At 44.6% G+C, this 19,284-nt stretch overlaps 1 long non-coding RNA gene across 1 annotated transcript in view; it reads right to left on the bottom strand.

Moving 5' to 3' along the window:
* Window positions 1-378: 378 nt before the first annotated feature.
* LOC115832316 overlaps window positions 379-19,284 on the bottom strand; it is a 59,454-nt gene continuing 40,548 nt past the window's right edge. Inside the window, exon 3 of the long non-coding RNA XR_004027724.1 lies at window positions 379-1,111. This is a non-coding gene — a long non-coding RNA (uncharacterized LOC115832316). The remainder of the gene's footprint in view (window positions 1,112-19,284) is intronic.

Here is a 19,284-nt window from a genome sequence, read left to right as displayed (position 1 = left end):
ATGCCTAATCGCTATGGAAAATAATCTCTTCTCTAAACTGTGTATTTCACGACTTAACGCCTGCCAAAAATGTGCTCCCATGTCCCTTTTCTTCTCCATAGTTTAAAACATACTTGAATAGAATGTGTTTTTAGACAGGATTTCGCTCTGTTGCTCAGGCTGGAGTGCAGTGGCACAATCTCAGCTCACTACAACATCAACCTCCTGGACTCAAGCTGTCCTCCGACCTCAGCCTCCTGAGTAGCTGGGACCACAGGCATGTACCACCATGCCTGGATAATTTTTGTATTTTTTGTAGAAATGGGGTTTTATCATATTGCCAAGGCTGATCTCAAACTCTTAAGCTCAGGTAATCCACCCACCCCGGCCTCCCAAAATGTTGAGATTACAGGCATGAGCCCCTGCACCCAGCCCAAACGATGATTTAAATAGAGAGCTGCAACCACGTTTTCATTGAACACAAAACAGGCCAGCCCTGATGTCATAATTACAAGCTCCTAGAGCAAGTTTCTCAACAGCGGCACTAGTGACATTTTGGGCTAGATCATTCTTCATTTAGGGGGCTGTCCCGTGCATTGTAGGATGTTTGGCAGCATCACTGACCTCTACCCACTGGATGCCTATAGTACCTCTCCTCCATGACAACAAAAAGTGCTGCAGACATTGAAAAATGTCCCCGAAGATTTGGGGTGGGGGTGGGGAGACAAAATCATCCCCAATAGAAAACCTCTCCTGGAGGGAGAGCCTGGGCCTGGGGGCTTCTCTTTGCCCTGCCTCACCTGAAATTAAGTACTTTATAGAAATGCTTTTATGGCAGTGCAGCTGAATTAAATATAGGAGTAAAGGTTGGGTGAGCATGGAGGAAAAGATAGATATTGTATGCCTCAAATACACAAAACGTACACATCTGAAAAGACTGTTTGCAAAGCTAGTTTCTGGAACATGATGCACAGTGAGTTTTTCCTGGGATTTCAATATTTAGTTAGGCATGTATGGCGACGCTGCAAAGTAGATCAGCTGCGACTGTTTGTGACTTAATGTGCTCTTCTTTAAAATGGCTGCTCTCCCAGACAATTCCTCCTCCAATGTTGTTTGCTGTTATTCCATTTTGCTGCAAAAGGAAAGAGTTTCACTGTAGAAATTCCTCATCGACTTGTTAAAATTTACGGAGAATGTTTTGACTCTATGGAATGTTTAAAAATGGTATGGGAAGCATGGGGAAGGGTGGGAAGAAGCCAGGCTTGCTTAGGGCAGAAGGTGGTTCTCCACATTTGACTGAGCTGGTGCTGGAAGCCACATCTAGCAGCATGATGTGCTTGAATCTCCCGGCAGTTGAGTGAGAGCTAAGTATTGCTTGGAATAACTGGCTTAGTGGGAAGAGGCTTGGACTGGAAGTCAAGAGTCCTGGGTTCCTGTCCTGGTTGGTCCCTTTTGGTTCCAACATTCTAATATCTGACAACTGCCTCATGTGATATGTTGTTATGATAATGGCCACTGATGACTCATGCTTCCCCTGTGCCCTCCTCTCTTCACTCTGTCAGTTTATAGATGTACTGAGAGATGGAATCCATTTTTCCATCCCTTTGACATGGGTTGCCCTTGTGACTGGCTTTGATCAATAGAATATGGCGGAAATGTCCCAGTGTGAATCTCTGAGCTGGTTTTTAAGGGATCTTGCATTGCAGATGTTACTTTCATTCTCTTGGGACACTGTCATTACCACGTTTAGAGGCGAGGTCTAGCCTCCTTCAGGATAAAGGAGACAGAGGCCCAGCTGGCTGCACAAACCCGCCTGCTGCATGCAGCTGGACAGGGAACCCCGTGAGGCCAACAGAAGACCTGCGCGGTAAACCCACAGAACTGGGAAAACTAATAAATCGTGCTTGTTTGATGCCGCTAAGTTGTGAAGTGGCTTGTTACACAGCAATAGATAGATGAGCAGCTTGTTGGAAGGTCGTTTTTAAGAAACACCTTATAAACAACCTTCTGTATGTTCACCACATCCCAGTAAAACCCCCTCCTTTCCCCTACTGTTAATTCTTTTTCTCTCAAACTAGAACAAACTTTCAGCCTTTTTTCTCTTTTTTTTTCTATCCAAGGGGAAATGTCTACGTTCATTTGCTCTCTTCCATCCTTGGGGCTGGGACCTGTGGGGATACAATAAAGGTGTGAGCAAAGTCACCTTCAGCCTCTAGTGTGTGTGTGTTGGGGTGTGTCTCCTGAGAAAAACAGAACTTTCACCTCAGGAAAAATTTCAGCTTGTCTAGGCTGCTAAGGAAGACAACTTCAAGAAGGAGGATGCGTTTCTTGACTGCATGGTCAACAAAAGAAAATGTCCAGGCATGGTGAGTCACTCCTGCAGTCCAGCTATTTGGGATGGTAAAGTGGAAATATCATTTGAATGCACTTGAGCCCAGAGGTTGAGGCTGCAGTAAGCCATAGTCGTGCCACTTCACTCCAGCCTGAGAAACAGAGTAAGACTGTGTCGAAAGAAAGAAAGAAAGAAAGAAAGAAAGAAAGAAAGAAAGAAAGAAAAGAAAGAAAGAGAAAGACAGAAAGAAAGAAGGAAGGAAGGAAGGAAGGAAGGAAGGAAGGAAGGAAAGAAGGAAGGAAGGGAGGAAAGAAGGAAAGAAAGAAAAAAGAGAGAGAGAAAGAAAGAAGGAAGGAAGGAAGGGAGGAAAGAAGGAAAGAAAGAAAAAGGAAGGAAAGAAAATTGTAGGCACTGAATAGTGACATGTGTGATCTCCTTGTTGCTAAGATATCAATTGTATCTTGGTCTTTTTCTGCTTCCCTTCTTTTCCTTCTCTGTTTTATTCCTAATCTCTATTCTATGACGTTTAGAATGTAGTTATTCTAGCACTCTCTATTTCCTAAGGACCCACAAAAGGAAACAGAATAGAGTCCATGAAGACTTTCTGAGGAGTTCATCTACTGATGGTCTATCTCCAGTCCACTGAAAGTAAGAGGGCCTGTGTGATTGACCTTGGTATGTCTTGATATGACCTTGGTATGTCCCTAATTGTATTATTCTTTTTCCACAGCACATAAAACATTCTACTGCAGAAATCAGAGAAAGCAAGATTATTTTATGAGAAACACAATCTCTCGTCTTAAAGATGAAAGGACTGAACCTTGAGAGGCCCTTCCTGTTGAGTTGTCATCTGAACAAATCAGAGTGGTGGTTGAGGACACCAGATGTATTATTTCCTGCCACAGCAAATTGGAGGGCTCACACTGTTCCACTGCCATCAACTTAGGAAGCAATTGAATTTGTTGATTATCTTTGCAAGAGGGAGAAGCTTAGCATCAATGAAGACATTGGTATTTGGTAGGTATTCATTTAATCTCTGATCAATCTTATATAATGAGTTATATTATTCTCTCCCTTGGGGCAGCATTTTGCAGTTTTTTTCATAAAGGCAGTTCAAACAGGGTAGGGTCCCGAAAAAAGAAAATCAGAATTGTAAGAAATAGCACTGTAGAAGCCATAATAAAATTTTTTCTCAGCTGGGTGCGGTGGCTCATGCCTTTAATCCCAGCACTTTGGGAGGCCGAGGCGGGCAGATCACAAGGTCAGGAGTTCAAGACCATCCTGGCTAACATGGTGAAACCCTGTCTCTACTAAAAATACAAAAATTAGCCAGGCGTGGTGGCATGCACCTGTAGTCCCAGCTACTCGGGAGGCTGAGGCAGGAGAATCGCTTGAACCCAGGCAGTGGAGGCTGCAGTGAGCCAAGATCGCACCACTGCACTCCAGCCTGGGCGACAGAGTGAGACTCTGTCTCAAAAAAAAAAAAAAGTTTTCAGGAGTGAACAGGTGATAACAGATAACAGCTGGTCTAATAAATTTTCAGATTAAAGTAGTTTTTTAATATTACGTGGAATTGAACATGGTAGCTTCAATCTACCAATAATACAAGAGTTACAACAGTTTTCAACATTGAGAGAGAGAGAGAGAGAGTGTGTGTGTGTGTGTGTGTGACTCTGTTGACATCCCGGTGTGTTCCTCCTTATGCCAGTGTATGCCAGCTATATGTGTGGGCAAGAGGAAGGGCTGGCTCTGAAACTTCCCCAGTATGATAACACTACTCTTTGGCATTTGCTACAGAGAGCACACAACCCTTCTTTTGCCCTATGTAATCTATTAGCCCACTGGTATTAGCTAGACAGTGTTTCTAGCCAACAAGAACCTAATGTGTGATAAATGCTTATTCCCACCTCCTGACACCACATATGCACACTCACACATGCCCAGTCTTCTCTGAGCCCCATTTTGGACATGTGGGGATGTTTGTTACTTATCCAAGTCGAGATGTTGAATAGGAAGTAGGATTTGCAAGTCAGAAATTCTGGGTAGAGGACAGATCTAGGGGTAAAAATGGATGAGTCATCAGCATATTGAGGCTCTACTGAGTGTGCAGTGCAACTACACAGCTTGGTGAAGTGGTCAGAGGATTCGAGGCTCTGGAGCTGGCTCTGCCACCATGAAACTGGTGACTATAAATGTGATCCTTCCCTATGTGAGCCTCTGTCTTCCCATTTGTAGAATAAAGGGATGGGAGAATGGCGTTTCTAAGGTTCCTTCCAGCTAAACCATGTTTGTGATTTTAGGATTCTAATTGCTAAAGTGTCCCCTACCCTCAAAGAACTCACTATCCCCTGGGTTCAGCAGGCTATAAGCCAATCAGTCATAGGAGCAATGGGGCAACACAGCAGAAGCCTGCCACACTAGTCGCCCAGCAGTGGGAACAACCATTGTGCACTGGAGTCGTCAGGAAATGGTGTGGATTGGAGGTCACCAGATCCACAGAAACTTTTGGCTGGGTCTCATTCTGTCCTTTGTGGTGCTGTTCGCTGCCTTGCAATTCTAATAATCTGTAGGTCTAGTCAAAATTTCACCCTCTCTCCAGGACTTGGTGCTTTGATCTGTAAAAAGAAGAGATCGGGCCAGATGATTTCTGTTTCCATCGAAGAGTCTACCCCAAATATTTTGAGTCTGTGGTTGCCTGCAGACTAGCAAGAACTTTAAAACTGGTTTCATGATTTTGGGTATTCTGGAAGTTTCAATAGTTTTCAAGAAAGTTAGAGGTTCTGGGATCTGGGTAATTTTTCTTCTGAGCTACCACCCTATCTATCTTTGGACGGAACCTACAGTTTTCTTTCCACCAGGTAAACCTCCAGATACACAAACACTGCAGAGGCTGTGGGTCAGAGAGCAAGAGTTAATTGCTGCACTGGAATCTGAGTGTAAGGGCTGACTTGCGTCCCTAACGAGAGCTATCAAACCCTTTGGCCATCAAAAAAATATATACCTACTTGATAAGAAACTGAACCTGAATAACATTAATAATAATCACAATAATAGCAACTATTTCTTGAATGCTTACAATATGCCAGATATAATGCTAAGCACCCAATAAGAATCTCACTTCATATTTGCAACCTTCTGAGGTTGGTATTATTATTTCCATAATTCAGATGGCAAAGTAAAGTTTAAAGGCTTAAGTAATTTGCCCCAAGCCCCTCAGCTAATAAGTGACAGATCTGGATCTGAGAATGAAATCCAGGTCTGCCCTACTCCGAGATGCCTGAGTAACCATCCTGCTACACTCTCAGAGTCCCGAGTGGACTTTGAGAGAAGCTTTTACTTATCATGCCTGCATTAGCAGGACTGCTCAGTTAGACCACAGTGTTCCAGATTTACAGGCCCCCGGGATAAACTATGCAGATTTTCTGTATTAATTACCCTATCTCTGCCTGTGGTCATATCTCATCCAGCACCCTCTTTCCCCACCCCTGGAGGTCTCTGGGCCATGTTGACATGCCTGGTTTATAAACTCACTGGCTCTACATTCTCTAGCCCTTCCATTCGTTGTCCTAAATTCTTTTTGAGACAGAGTTTTGCTCTTGTTGCCCAGGCTGGAGTGCAATGGCACGATCTTGGCTCACCACAACCCCTGCCTCCGGGTTCAAGTGATTCTCCTGCCTCAACCTCCTGAGTAGCTGGGATTACAGGGATGCACCACCATGCCCAGCTAATTTTTTATTTTTAGTAGAGATGGGGTTTCTCCATGTTGGTCAGGTCTCGAACTCCCAACCTCAGATGATCCGCCCACCTCGGCCTCCCAAAGTGCTGGGATTATAGGTGTGAGCCACCGCACCTGGCCTGGTATCCTGAACTCTTTAGGAGGCTACAGGAGGGGGAGAGAAAGCAAGGTGGGCTGAAGGTTAAAGACCGGGCAGAGGGCTATCAAAAAATGTGATATGCAAGCTCTTTATGTGACCCTAGGACTTTTAAAAACCCAATTATAGTGCCCTTGGTCATCCTGATATGGAGATTATGAACTTGCGCTTTGGCATCAGCTAGACCTGGGTTCTAATCATAGTTCTAAAGCCTTTTCCAAGTTACTTCCCTTCTCTACGTCTCAGTTCCCTCATCTGTACCATGAGTAGGAATAAGTCCATCCAAGTTTGTTTTTAGCATTCCCGGAGATCACACATCTGCAGGGTTCAGCACAGGAAATGTTCCAAACTTGTAGCGGCTATTTGTAGTACACCCTCATTGGCCGCCAGCCTAGTTCCTTCTCACTTTTTCCATGCTGGGCGAGGTGGTGCACTGCCCTTTCTGATAGGTCAAAAGCTGGCCTGCCTCTGGAACTCTCTTTGATGTGGCTCCCCTACCCATTTTATGAGCAGGAATGGGTGGAATGACCTTGAAAAGAAGCATGATTAAGCACTTTTAACTAAGCACCCACTGTGTACAGAACACAAAATTAGGCATAGGGGAACTGTGTTCTTACAGAGTAGAGCATCCAGTTGAAGAGCTAAGACCAATACTCCAAAAGGATGAGGCTATAATATAGGACTGTGCATAACTAAGTGCTATGTGGACACAGAGGACAGTTGCTAAAGCTGCTTAAAACTCTAAGCCAATGGTTCATCCAAATCCCTGACAGAATGATCTCAGAGGCCTAGGAACCTGAGGAATCTCACAGCGGGTTATAAACGCACATTATCTGTAAGAGTCAGGATTGTATTGCTGGCACCCTGGGTGGGTACGTGGGCAGTGGCAATGATTTGTGTGTGGGCTGCTGTTTCCATTCCCAGAGGGCAGAGCTCATGTTTGGGCTTGGAGGGTGTTTCCTACTCAATAAACAAAAAGTGGCCACAACAGGACTGGGGCAAAACAGTGAGGGGAAAGAGCACGGAACTAGATGTCCAGAAACCTAGGTCTTAATTCCATCCTGAGCACTATCTCCTCATACAACCTTGAGCAAGTCCTTTGCCTTTCTGTTTATAAAATGAGGTGGGTGGATCAGGAGTTCTCAAACTATGCTCCATGCTACCCTGGGGTTCTAGAAATTCTGGAGTCAAGGGCATCAGTGGGTCAAGAGGACAGGTGAGTGGTGGGTCGGGACTCCAGGCTGCCGCTCTCTCTACTTTCTCTGCCTTCAACCAGAGCAGTCCCACCTATATCTTTTATATATTAAGGTTCTTTTCTTGGAAAGTCACCTAATTTATCTCCCTCCACATCACTTACACTTACACATAGGTCAAATGAGTCCCAAAAAGCTGAAGCAACTTGGTCAAAGTCACCCAGTGAGTGGCAGAGACGGTACTAAAGTCTCCTTTGTGATAATGCTGATGATTATTTATTGTCCAGGGAAAAATGTCACTCCCCATCTCTTATAGATATGGAAGGAAATCATGATTTCTAAATTCTGAAATGGGGCAAGGTAGGGGAGAGAGGAGGGGCTGAGCCCCTGCTCATGACAAAGCACACCTAAGCACGAGTTCTGACAAAGACCACCTGAAGTTTAAGCAGTGCCCAAAGGAGAAGCCGGCGTGCAACTGAGGCCTTGAAACTCCACTCCCTGTTGACAAAGAAGGGGGCCCAAGCACTCCCTGTTGACAAAGAAGGGGGCTAAAGCCCAGGAAAAAGCCCCGTGAGTCACTCTGAGGACTTTCTAGAATGGCTGTCACTTTCACCACCATCAGCCTCTTAGTCACTCCCAAAAGTCAATACACTATGTGACAAAGGTTCCTTTTCCCTTTTTTTAAAAAATTAATAACTATGTTTTTTACAGAAAAATTGAGCAGAAAATACAGAGAGCTCCCATATATCTCCCTCCTTTTTTGCATTGGTGTGGTACATTCGTTACCATGAGTGAGCCAATATTGACACACTATTTTTAACAAAGTTCACAATTTACATTGTTTGCACTGTCTTCCAAAGTGGCTGTACCATTTGGCATTGAGCAGAAAATACAGAGCTCCTTGTCCTCTGAGTCAGGGTTCACTCTTTGTGCTGTACATTGAACAGGTTTTGACAAACACATAATGTCATGTGCCCATCATTTTACAGAATGATTTCACTGCCCTAAAAACCTCTCATGCTCCACCTATCCGTTTCTCTCTTCTTCCTCTACTCCCAGGCTCCTGGAAACCAGTGATCTTATAACTTACTCTATGGTTTTGCCTTTTCCAGAATGTCATCAAATTGGAATCATACAGATTTCAGATTGGCTTCTTTCACTAAGCAATATGCACGTAAGTTTCCTCTCTATATTTTCATTGTTTTGATAGCTCACTTCTTTTTATTGCTGAATAATATTCCATTGTATGGATATACCACAGTTTGTTTATTCATTCACAAATAGATGCTGAAGGTCATCTTGGTTACTTCTAAATTCTGGCAATGATGAATAAAGCTGCTATAAACATTCATGTTTATAGCACATGTTTGTGTGGACATAAGTTTTCTACTAATTTAGGTAAATACCTAGGAGTGTGATTGCTGGATCATGTGTTAAGGCTATGTTTAGCTTTGTAAGAAACTGCCAAACTGTCTTCCAAAGTAATTGTACCATTTTGCATTCTCGCTGTCATAGTGGGTTTGTTTGTTTGTCTGTCTGTCTTAAAACAGGGTCTTGCTCTGTTGCCCAGGCTACAGTGCAGTGGCGTGATCTCGGCTCACTGCAACCTCTGCCTCCTGGGCTCAGCGATTCTTGTGCCTCAGCCTCCTGAGTAGCTGGGATTATAGATGTGTATCACCACACCTGGCTAATTTTTGTATTTTCAGTAGAGATAGCATTTCACCATGTTTCCTAGGCTTGTTTTGAAATCCTGGCCTCAAGTGATCCACCTGCCTCGACCTCCCAAAGTTCTGGGATTACTGGCATAAGCCACCACGCCAGGCCTGTCATAGTGTTTTTATTTGCTAAAAATGTCATTAAGTGGCCTTCTAGGTAAAGAAAAATTAAAACTAAATTATTAGCATGAACTTTGCTGTTTATATTGTGAAATACAAACATAAGAACATTAACTCAAGGCTGGTACTGTACTATGATCCTAGCACTTTGGGGGCCAAGGCAGGAGAACTGTTTGAGTACAGGAATTCCAGACCAGCCTGGGCAACACAGCAAGACCCCATCTCTACCCCCACAAAAAAAAATAGCCAGAGGTGGTGGTGGCATGCAGATATAGTCCTAGCTACTTGGGAGCCTAAGGCAGAAGGTTCACTTGAGCCCAGGGGTTCAAGGTTTCAGTGAGCTATGATTGCACCACTGCACTCCAGCCTGGACAACAAAGCAAGACCCTGTCTCTGAAAAAAAAAAAAAAAAGAATCACTGAAATTACACAATTTGTATTTTGTAGCTCATACATGCATAGGTATTTCATTCTTGCCAGAAAAGTAGAAACGCTGCACAGACTTAAGTGTTTTTGATAAATGTGCATTCTACCAATGTTTTCTACTTTCCATTTATTTTTTCTGTTTCTTAAAATTCCATATTTTATTTCAAATTCTACCTTCAATTTAATCAGAAGTAAGGAAGGACTCAGAGCACAAGAAACTACACATTGCCCTGTGTTTTTCTTTCCTTCTATATCATCAGTTTCAGCAAAAGTGGTTGGCTGACACAGGGAAGTAACAGGACTAAGGAAGCTTCCTTGGTCGTTCTGTTTCTTAAGAAGATCACCATTGCCTTCTTTCTGCATTTGAAACAAACTCTTATTTGAATGGAAAGCACAGCCTTGCAGCGCAGTCAGCACCCACATACTCAGTCATAGTCATGTTAATAGGGAACAGGAGTAGGAATTCTCTCTGTTCAGTGAGACTCAAAGCCATCAGCTTCCAGACCATGCTTATCTTATACCTGCTTGAGTCTCTCTGAGCCACCATGCGTGGTATGTCCGCTGGAATTGGGTGTTCACAGGGCATCCCAAATGCTCTATCTGAATGGGGCAGCAAGGAATGGAGGACACACACATTGCAAACGCCTCCTCTGCTCATAACCATGCCCCATTGTTCTACCACTCTTCACTTACAAAACACACATTCAAAGATAAATGTATTACAGATTTCAAGATGGCCAGCAAAGCATGTACTGGGCCCTTCTGAACGCAGTCCCCATTAGACAGCACAGGTTGAAAAGCTGTGAAGCTGGCCCTAAGTTTCCTTAAACTTTATCTGTTCTGCTCCACTGCAGGTTACAGCTCTCTCTTGACACAGGAGGAGAGAACTTCTTCCTATCATCTGCCTAATGGTCAAACCAGGACCCTGAACATGATCCTGAGTCCTCACTCTCTCTCGAAGTCCACATTCAATCACCAACTCCTACCAATTCCCCTGCGGAAGCACCTCTTTAATTTTCCCACTTTCCACTTCACCCCTGCCGCCTGGTTCTGCCTGCAACTGCTGCAAAAGCTGCATGATGGATTTCCCTGCCTCCTGTTTCTCTCCTCTAATGGAATCCCCAGACAACAGCCAGAGTGAGCTTTCTAAAAAGAAAATCTAATCAGGTTACTTTCCTGCATAAAACTTTTCAATGCCCCCAAAGTCCTCGAGATCAAGGCTTATTCTGCATGGCTTACAGGATTCCTTCTGGTCTGGCTCCTGCCTGACTTTCCAGCAACATTTCTCATGGTTCACCTCTCATTTTGGTGCTCCATAAAAATTGAACAATGTACATTTCTTTGAATATCTTTTTCTCAGCAACTCTTACTTTACTCATCACAAGCCTCAGATATTACTTCTCCCCACTGCTATGTTTATAAGTGCCATTACATAATACTTTCAGAGCTGTATCATAATTACTTATCTGCATCTTGCACTAGATTCTAAGCTCCAGAGAGCAGGATTACTGTAGTGTCCCCAGTGCAGAGTATAGTGACTGTCACATCGTCATCACTCAATAAAAAATGTATTGCAAGAACAAGCTCTCTCTGAATCTCCCTGAGCCAGATGTGTCCTCATGTCACAGGCCAATGAGATCAAAGCTTCTTGGTGGGCAGGGGGGTGAATTGGGTGGTACCCAGCCCATCTCCTCATTTCCCTGGGCCAGCCTTTGCTAATTCACTCACATTTCTTGGCAGGCTGTGTATGACGCTTTATTGGGACTTCTTAGGCAAATGTTTTTCAACTTTCCATTTGTCAACAACGGCTCAGGAAAATGGAGAATACATAAAAATACCAACCTGTATATAAAATCAGAGTTTTCGGGGACATTCTCTCAGCCCAAAGAATACCCTTGTTTGGCCCAATCTGAAGTTTTTCCAAGTAGGGTCAGTCTGACCAAGCAACAGAGAGGGCAAACGAAGTGGGATAATTTATGCCATTTCCAGAATATATGTCCACATTGCACACAGGCTGGTTAATCTGCAGTGAAATAGCAAGCATTTGCACAAACTAATTTAACACTTTTCTCAAACACCTCAGATTGTTGCAAAACCTCTCTGTGCTATTAAAGAGAGGTTAAGAAAGGAAAGAACAAACAAAACACACAAAAAAATAGCAGTTTGAAGTTGAAAACAAAGAGTCTCAGAATAGCTTCATTTCCACACCACAGTCACTGCAAAATCATTCCTTTGAAAATTGCTTTTTAGTTAACAAGCCTATTTATCTTGTCTCATTGGATCCTTGTAACAATGCAAGAGGTCCTTGAAGTTTTCTGTACCAAGTCCAAATCCTCCATCTGCTTTTAAAGTCATCCTTGATCTCAGGCTTTGCCTGAGCCCCTACCTGTGTTGCATTCAATCGGCCACAGGTTTCTCATTATGCAGGCTCCACGCACTAGGTCACAGATCCTGGAAACACTCCCATTCATGTGATCTCCATGGCTTCTCCCTTGGCATGCTACACTGTAGTAGAGCTCAGTCTTTTCTCTCTGGTTTCTTTTATAAAGTGTATAGAGTGTGTATCTTTATAAAGTGTCTATCTAAAAGAGCGTTTGGTTTTATTTATCTATTTTGGGGCTCATCATTGTGACTCCTGAATCTAAATTTTTTTTTTTTTTTTTTTTTTTTGAGAGAGAGTCTTGCTGTATCACACAGGCTGGAGTGCAGTGGCGTGATCATAGCTCACTGCAACCTCAGCTCCTGAGCTCAATGATCCTCCTACCTCAGCATCCCAAGTAGCTAGGACTACAGGCACACTCCACCATGCCTAGCTAATTTTTTAAATTTTTTTAAAGATGGGGTCTCTTTTTGTTGCCCAGGCAGTCTGGAGCTCCTAGACTCAAGTGATCCTCCCGCCATAGCCACCCATAGTGCTGTGATTACAGACATGAGCCACCGCACCCAGCCTGAATCTAAACGTTCTTATCTTTCATCGGTTCTTAGCCACCTTCTCTTCAAACATTGCCTCACCCCATTCTCTCTGTTTTCTCTCCTGGAAGTCCTCTTAAATATGTTAGACTTTCTCATTTTATTCTCCATGTCTCCTAATATCTCTTTCAGAGTTTTCATCTCCGGTCTCCATCCAGATACTTTCCCACATTTAGCTTCGAGTTTTCTAATTGTTTCTCAACTATGCCTAATCTACTATTTAATCTGTTCATTGTGTTTTAAAGTTTAATGAATATTTTTCTTATTTCCAAGAAAGGGTAGTATTTGTTTTACTTTTAAAGCCTGCCTGATTTTATTCATTTATGTTTTTCAAGCTTTATTTTATATTATTCATCATTTTAACACACTTAATTATCTCCTCTGATGGTTGTATAATCTAAAGCTCTTGAAAGTCTAATCCTGTTGTTTGTTGGGTCTGCAGACTTTTGCTTATGTTTTTTCCTTCAGTGTTGTATGATTTCAGATTGTGAGCTCATCTTCAGCAGGACTTTAATCTGGAGAAACCAGTGTAATCAAACTGCTTGCTTCTAACAGAGTGTAATTGGCCCATACCAAATTTTATGTTATTTCTTAGCCCAGGGGTTTCTAGGTTGTGCAGGAACTATTTATTTAAACCCCAAACCCATGAAAGGCTCATGCCAGTGGTTCTGAATTCTTAAGGGAGACATTTCCCCCTCCTGAGCTAAAGCTCAGTTCAAGATAAACATACTTTCCTCTCATTTCTTTCTGCTAGGGATTGACTTTTTATGCAATTTTTAAAAGGACGTTGTCCTTCCAGGGTCCTGGCTTTAGGCTGACATCTCAGTGCCAACACGCCACCTCCCACAGGCTCAATAATTTGTTTCCTGTCCCTGAACAGTATTAAAGCCTGATCCTCTGTGCAAAGAAGACCTGGTCGAATACCAATACCACTCTCATCTGTGGTAAGTGTAAGAGACAGCCAATGTGCTCGCTTTTCTAGTTTTCAGTTCTCTCTTGATTTCTAGCTCCTGGGAATTTTTGTGCACTCAGCTTTGTTAATAACAGGTAGTATTTCTTGTTTATAAGCACCGGGCGCCATGCTAAGTGCTTATTGTATGCCTTAACCCATTTAACTCCTGTTGCACCCCTTGAGGTAAGTGCCATTACTATCAGTCCTGTTTTCATATAAGGAAATTGAGGCATAGATAGGTAAAGTAACTGCCCAAGGTTTTAAGGCTGTTAAGGGAATAAGCTCAGATTGGAAGCTTAGGCCAAATGACCTCAGAGCCCATGCTCTTAACTCATATTTTTATTGCCTTAATTATGTTAGATATAGTGAATTCCAAGTTTTTCTTCAAAGAATCAATATGTCAGTATGTTCAACTCTCTTATTCTTTGATTCTCCATTTTTAAGTTTAACTTTCTGGTTCTCTTCGCCCCCTTGCCTCTAGTTTCAGTAAACAACTTTCTCGCCAGTTCTAATTAGTAGTTCACATCTGTTCCCCTGGTCACCTGCTTTGACCTGAGCCATCCTGAGTCACCTGTTCTTTAAACACTGTTCCCGACAAACTACTCACCCTGCTACTCCGGCTCGTACTCCTACTCTCTCCACTAAAAAATAACAAAAAATTAGCTGGGCATGGTGGCCTGTAGTCCCAGCTACTCGGGAGGCTGAGGCAGGAGAATGGCGTGAACCCAGGAGGCAGAGGTTGCTGTGAGCCGAGATTGCGCCACTGCACTCCAGCCTGGGTGACAGAGCGAGACTCCATCTCAAAAACAAACAAACAAAACCACACACATACAAAAAAACAGCCAATGATGTGGTGAGGGCTAGAACCTCAGTCTTTATCCCAAGAAGGCTTTAAATCTTCCAACTCTGCTATTCCAGCAGTCATTTTTCTCCCACTCTTTTGGGGGCAGATGGAATTTCCTTTTTGCCAAGAGAAGGTTCGAGTTATGGGATAGCAATGCATTCCTTCGTACCCCACTGAATCCCACTGAGACACTGGAATTGCTATTCAGTAGCTAACTGGGTGGGGGGTGGGTAGGCGGGGGAGCGAGGGTAGGGCAAGGGCAGACATTGAGAAGCTGTAATGTGAGAATCATCTGGAAGTGTTGTAGCCTGGACAGCGATGAAAAGGGCCCAGCAGCTCCAAGACAGAGTTCATCATTGTTGGTCCTTGAAGGCAGGGAAGCTGGGCCGAGATGTTACTAGGGTCCTAACAATCTTTCCTTTCCAAACATGGCCCTTTAATGAGGTGTGTCCCCATCCCTGCAGCACAGTGAAGCATGGCAAGAGGACCCTATGACAGGGAAGCTAACCCCTATGCCCTGCCAACACTACTCAGTGGAAGGGACAGTCCAGCAGGCTGGTATCTCTCCAAGGAGCCACCTACCTTCTTCAAACTAGGGTTTGAACCAGCTCCTGGGTCCCAAGTTTAGCCCACTCTTCCAGTTTGTCATTTATGAAACACATTTGATTCCAGCTCTTTCTATGTGCCAGATCCTCTGAAGGTTACTGAGATGAGTAGGACTTGGGCCCCACCCTGACAGTTTAGACTGGAAGACAGGCATTCACACTCACTTGCCAGGTCATCATTCAGGGAACAGCTTCAGGCTCGCAGCAAGGCCTCACCTTCTCGTGCCTGAACAGCTTCAACCCCTTTAATGTTTCTCTGCAGGTGCCACATCATGGAGATTGTTATTTTAATGCTCACAGGGCCTACGTGATGTGGGGCACCCAGTTCCAGCAGCGACCCACATGCTTGAGTGCCATGTAATCGCAAGCCTCCCAGCAGTTTTCCCGCACAGGAATCTAGAAACAGCACCCACCTCCCACCTCCCTCACACCGTCTCGCTCCTGCCTGTCTCTCTCTGCAGGCTCTTTGTCTCCTTTTCTTTTACCTTTGGCTCACACCCCACTATATGTCTAAGTTTTCACTAATCTGGAAGCCTCTTGTGTTGTTGATTCAGGGCCATTGTAGGCAGGCTAAGAATTCTCAGCAGTTAACCATCACGTTACCTCCTGCCCTCACAGGGTCTCCAAGGGAATTAAGGAAGCTGGTGCTTCTTAGGACACCAGGACGCCAGACACGAGGTGGCCTGCTTAGCAGGTGCCTGTGTTGTATCCATGAACACTTGTGTTCACCCATTCGTTTACATGCATTTATCCAAGACAAGAGGAAACATACTGGCTTGCATGTAAACAGAAAACTTTAGGAATGGCGTGGAGGCACGATGCGGCGACATTCTTTCACCAGGCCCTGCTTTTCTCTGCTTATCTTAGTTCTGCTCACTCTGCTTGGCTCCACCTCAGACCTGTTCTCCCTGGGGGCAGCAAGATGGCCCTGGTTCCCACTCCCAGCCCCATTCCAGTTCCAATGAAAGTGTCAGAACTGAAGCCTTTCTTCTTTTCTTCTTTTCTTCTTCTTCTTCTCTTCTTCTTCTTCTTCTTCTTCTTCTTCTTCTTCTTTTCTTCTTCTTCTTCTTCTTCTTCTTTCTTCTTCTTCTTCTTCTTCCTTTTCTTCTTCTTCTTCTTCTTCTTCTTCCTTTTCTTCTTCTTCTTCTTCTTCTTCTTCTTCTTCCTTCTTCCTTCTTCTTCTTCTTCTTTTCTTCTTCTTCCTCCTTCTTCTTCTTCTTCTTCCTCCTCCTCCTCCTGCTTCTTCCTCCTCCTCCTCCTCCTCCTTCTTCTTCTTCTTCCTTCTTCTTCTTCCTCCTGCTTCTTCTTCTTCTTCTTCTTCTTCTTCTTCCTCTTCCTCTTCTTCTTTTCTTCTTCCTCTTCCTCTTCTTCTTCTTCTTTTGAGACGGAGTTTCACTCTTGTTGCCCGGGCTGGAGTGCAATGGCACGATCTCAGCTCACCACAACCTCTGCCTCCAGGGTTCAAGAGATTCTCCTGCCTCAGCCTCCCAAGTAGTTGGGATTACAGGCATGCACCACCACGCCTGGCTAATTTTGTATATTTGGTAGAGACAGGGTTTCTCCATGCTGGTTTTGAACTCCCGATCTCAGGTGATCCGCCCTCCTCGGCCTCCCAAAGTGCTGGGACTACAGGCGTGCGCCACCACACCCAGTCTAAAATGAAGCTTTTTTTTTTTTTTTGAGACGGAGTCTTACTCTGTCGCCCAGGCTGGAATGCAGTGGCGCCATCTCGGCTCACTGCAAGCTCTGCCTCCCGGGTTCACGCTGTTCTCCTGCGTCAGCCTCCCAAGTCGCTGGGACTACAGGCGCCCGCCACCATGCCCAGCTAATGTTTTGTATTTTTAGTAGAGATGGGGTTTCACCGTGTTAGCCAGGATGGTCTCAATCTCCTGACCTTGTGATCCATCCGCCTCGGCCTCCCAAAGTGCTGGGATTACAGGCATGAGCCACTGCACTGGGCAAAATGAAGCTTTTAATGGCAAAGGACAAAACATGTGATATCAGAAAGTTTTCAGATGGCTCTTGCTGCACTTGCCATACTACACCAACTTGGTGCTTTGCTGCTACCTCTTTCAGCAGACAGCATGTCCCACTGAGGCAAGAATCTATCTTTCTTATTTATCATTGCATCCTTGGCATCTAGCACCATGCAGGGAACATAGCATCAAAAACAGTTGCTGAGGCCAGGTGCAGTGGCTCACGCCTGTAATCCCAGCACTTTAGGAGGCCGAGGCAGGCAGATCACAAGGTCAGGAGATTGAGACCATCCTGGCTAACACGGTGAAACCCCATCTCTACTAAAAACACAAAAAATTAGCTGGGCATGGTGGCATGCTCCTGTAGTCCTAGCTACTTGGGAGGCTGAGGCAGGAGAATCGCTTTAATCAGGAGGCAGAGGTTGCAGTGAGCCGAGATCACACCACTGCACTCCAGCCTGGGCGACACGGTGAGACTCTGTCTCAAAAAAAAACAAAAAAACAAAAAAACAATAAAACAGTTGCTGAAGGAAGAGAAAGAGGAAAAGAAGGGTTAACTTGAATAGGGGCTGGGCTCTGGGTATTCTGACCCCAGAGAAGTCTTGCTCACCCAAAGGCTCCCATTCTATGACCTCATAGAATAAGATATCATCAGGCTTAGTCCAGGCCCGGTGGCTCATGCCTAGAATTCCAGCACTTTGCGAGACAGAGGAGGGAGTTTCACTTGAGCCCAGGAGTTGGAGACCAGCCCAGGCAACACAGCAAAACCCTGTCTCTATTAGAAAAAAGAAAAAAAGAAAAGTTAAAAGAAATTAAAAAAAAAAAATCATCAGGCTCTCAAAAAGTCTCCAAAGTACACCAGGGGGAAAAATAAGAGTAACTCTGGCCCAGGATCCAGGCATAGGAGAGCAAGTGTGCTTCTTTCTGAAACAAGCAGCCTTACTGGATGCACTCTGCTAGGCAGGCTGGATGACCACGTAGTGGAAGTCAGCCTCTCTCCATTCCAGGAAGGGAAAAGTTGAGCTGGAGATAGAACAATGGTCCATCTAGGGGAAAAGATAATCAACTCTCTGGCCTCATTTTAGTTTTAACTAGGTCTCCATTTGCTCTCCAGCTTGGCAGAACAATGTTAACAAATGCCTTTCTTTTTCATCCAGATATTCCCCAGATGGTTTCATGAGTCCCTGAATGGTGTATGTTTTGGCATAAATCTACCCACAGGACCTTTAAAAGGTCATATCCCTAAGCAAATTCAATAAAACAAAATGAACAAGTCCTTGGGACAAACTGGAATTGTCTCCAAATCTAATACTGAGGCCTGATACACTTTTTCAAAATGGAAGCCACCCCAGTAGCCCCTCCAGAAAATGTGCTGAATTTATTCATCCATGAAGGCAGAGGGCTGGAAGTGCAGGAAAACTAAGGGTTGGAGAAACTCTTTTCTCCCAAGCCAGCAAAACCAAGCAAGTTTGAGAGAAGGAAAGAGTTATTCTTGACTGAGAAGAGGTGGATGAATGTGGGAGGGAAGCAGGAGAGAGATGAGAAAAGTTTCCTACCTCCTGGTTCAGTGAGATGGAGAGAAGGGAGGAGAGGGGAGGGGGAGGGGAGGGGAGGGAGAGGGGAGGAGGAGGAGAGGGGGAGGAAGGGGGAGGGGAGGGGGAGGGGAGGGGGAGGGGAGGGGAGGAAGAAGGGAGAAGGAAGGGGAAGGAGAATGGGAAGGGAGGGGAAAGAGATGGGGAGGAGAGGGGAGAGGAAGGGGATGGGGAAGAGAGGGGAGGGGAAGGGGAAAGGAAGAGGAAATGGGTACACAGAAAGACCTGCAGGGCCACTAGAACACCTTCTACTGGGCCTAGGAGGAGAGCTTGTCTAAATCCCCCTGAATCCCCTTCATGCAAAAGGTCAGTCTTCCTGGGGGAAGACCACGGGAGTCCACAAGAGGCTGCCTCCTGGGAGATTATGGAAACAGGGGCTGTGGGCAGGCAGACTACAGAGGCATTTCAGCAATGGTTTGACCTGGTATGTGAAAATTTTTTCCTGCTTAGATAGTTGGCAAATATTTTAAAGGCAAAATGGAATTTATTAACAGAAGATATTTGTCAAGGATTGTTCTCTCCCCCAGCAATGGCCCCCCGCCACCCCATTCTTCATTTTTTATTTTATTTTTGGAACTTCTTCTTCCCAGGATAGAGGACTTCATCAACAAGGTTCTTTCATCTTCCTTAGTTGTTTGGATCCTTAAGCTTGGCTTGAAAGAAGAGGGAGAAGGCTTCAGGGGAAATGCTCCCCGTGCTGACCCACAGG

The sequence above is a fragment of the Nomascus leucogenys genome, chromosome 22a (assembly GCF_006542625.1).
Source record: "Nomascus leucogenys isolate Asia chromosome 22a, Asia_NLE_v1, whole genome shotgun sequence".
Lineage (NCBI taxonomy): Eukaryota > Metazoa > Chordata > Mammalia > Primates > Hylobatidae > Nomascus > Nomascus leucogenys.
This window is presented reverse-complemented; position numbering and strand designations above follow the sequence as displayed.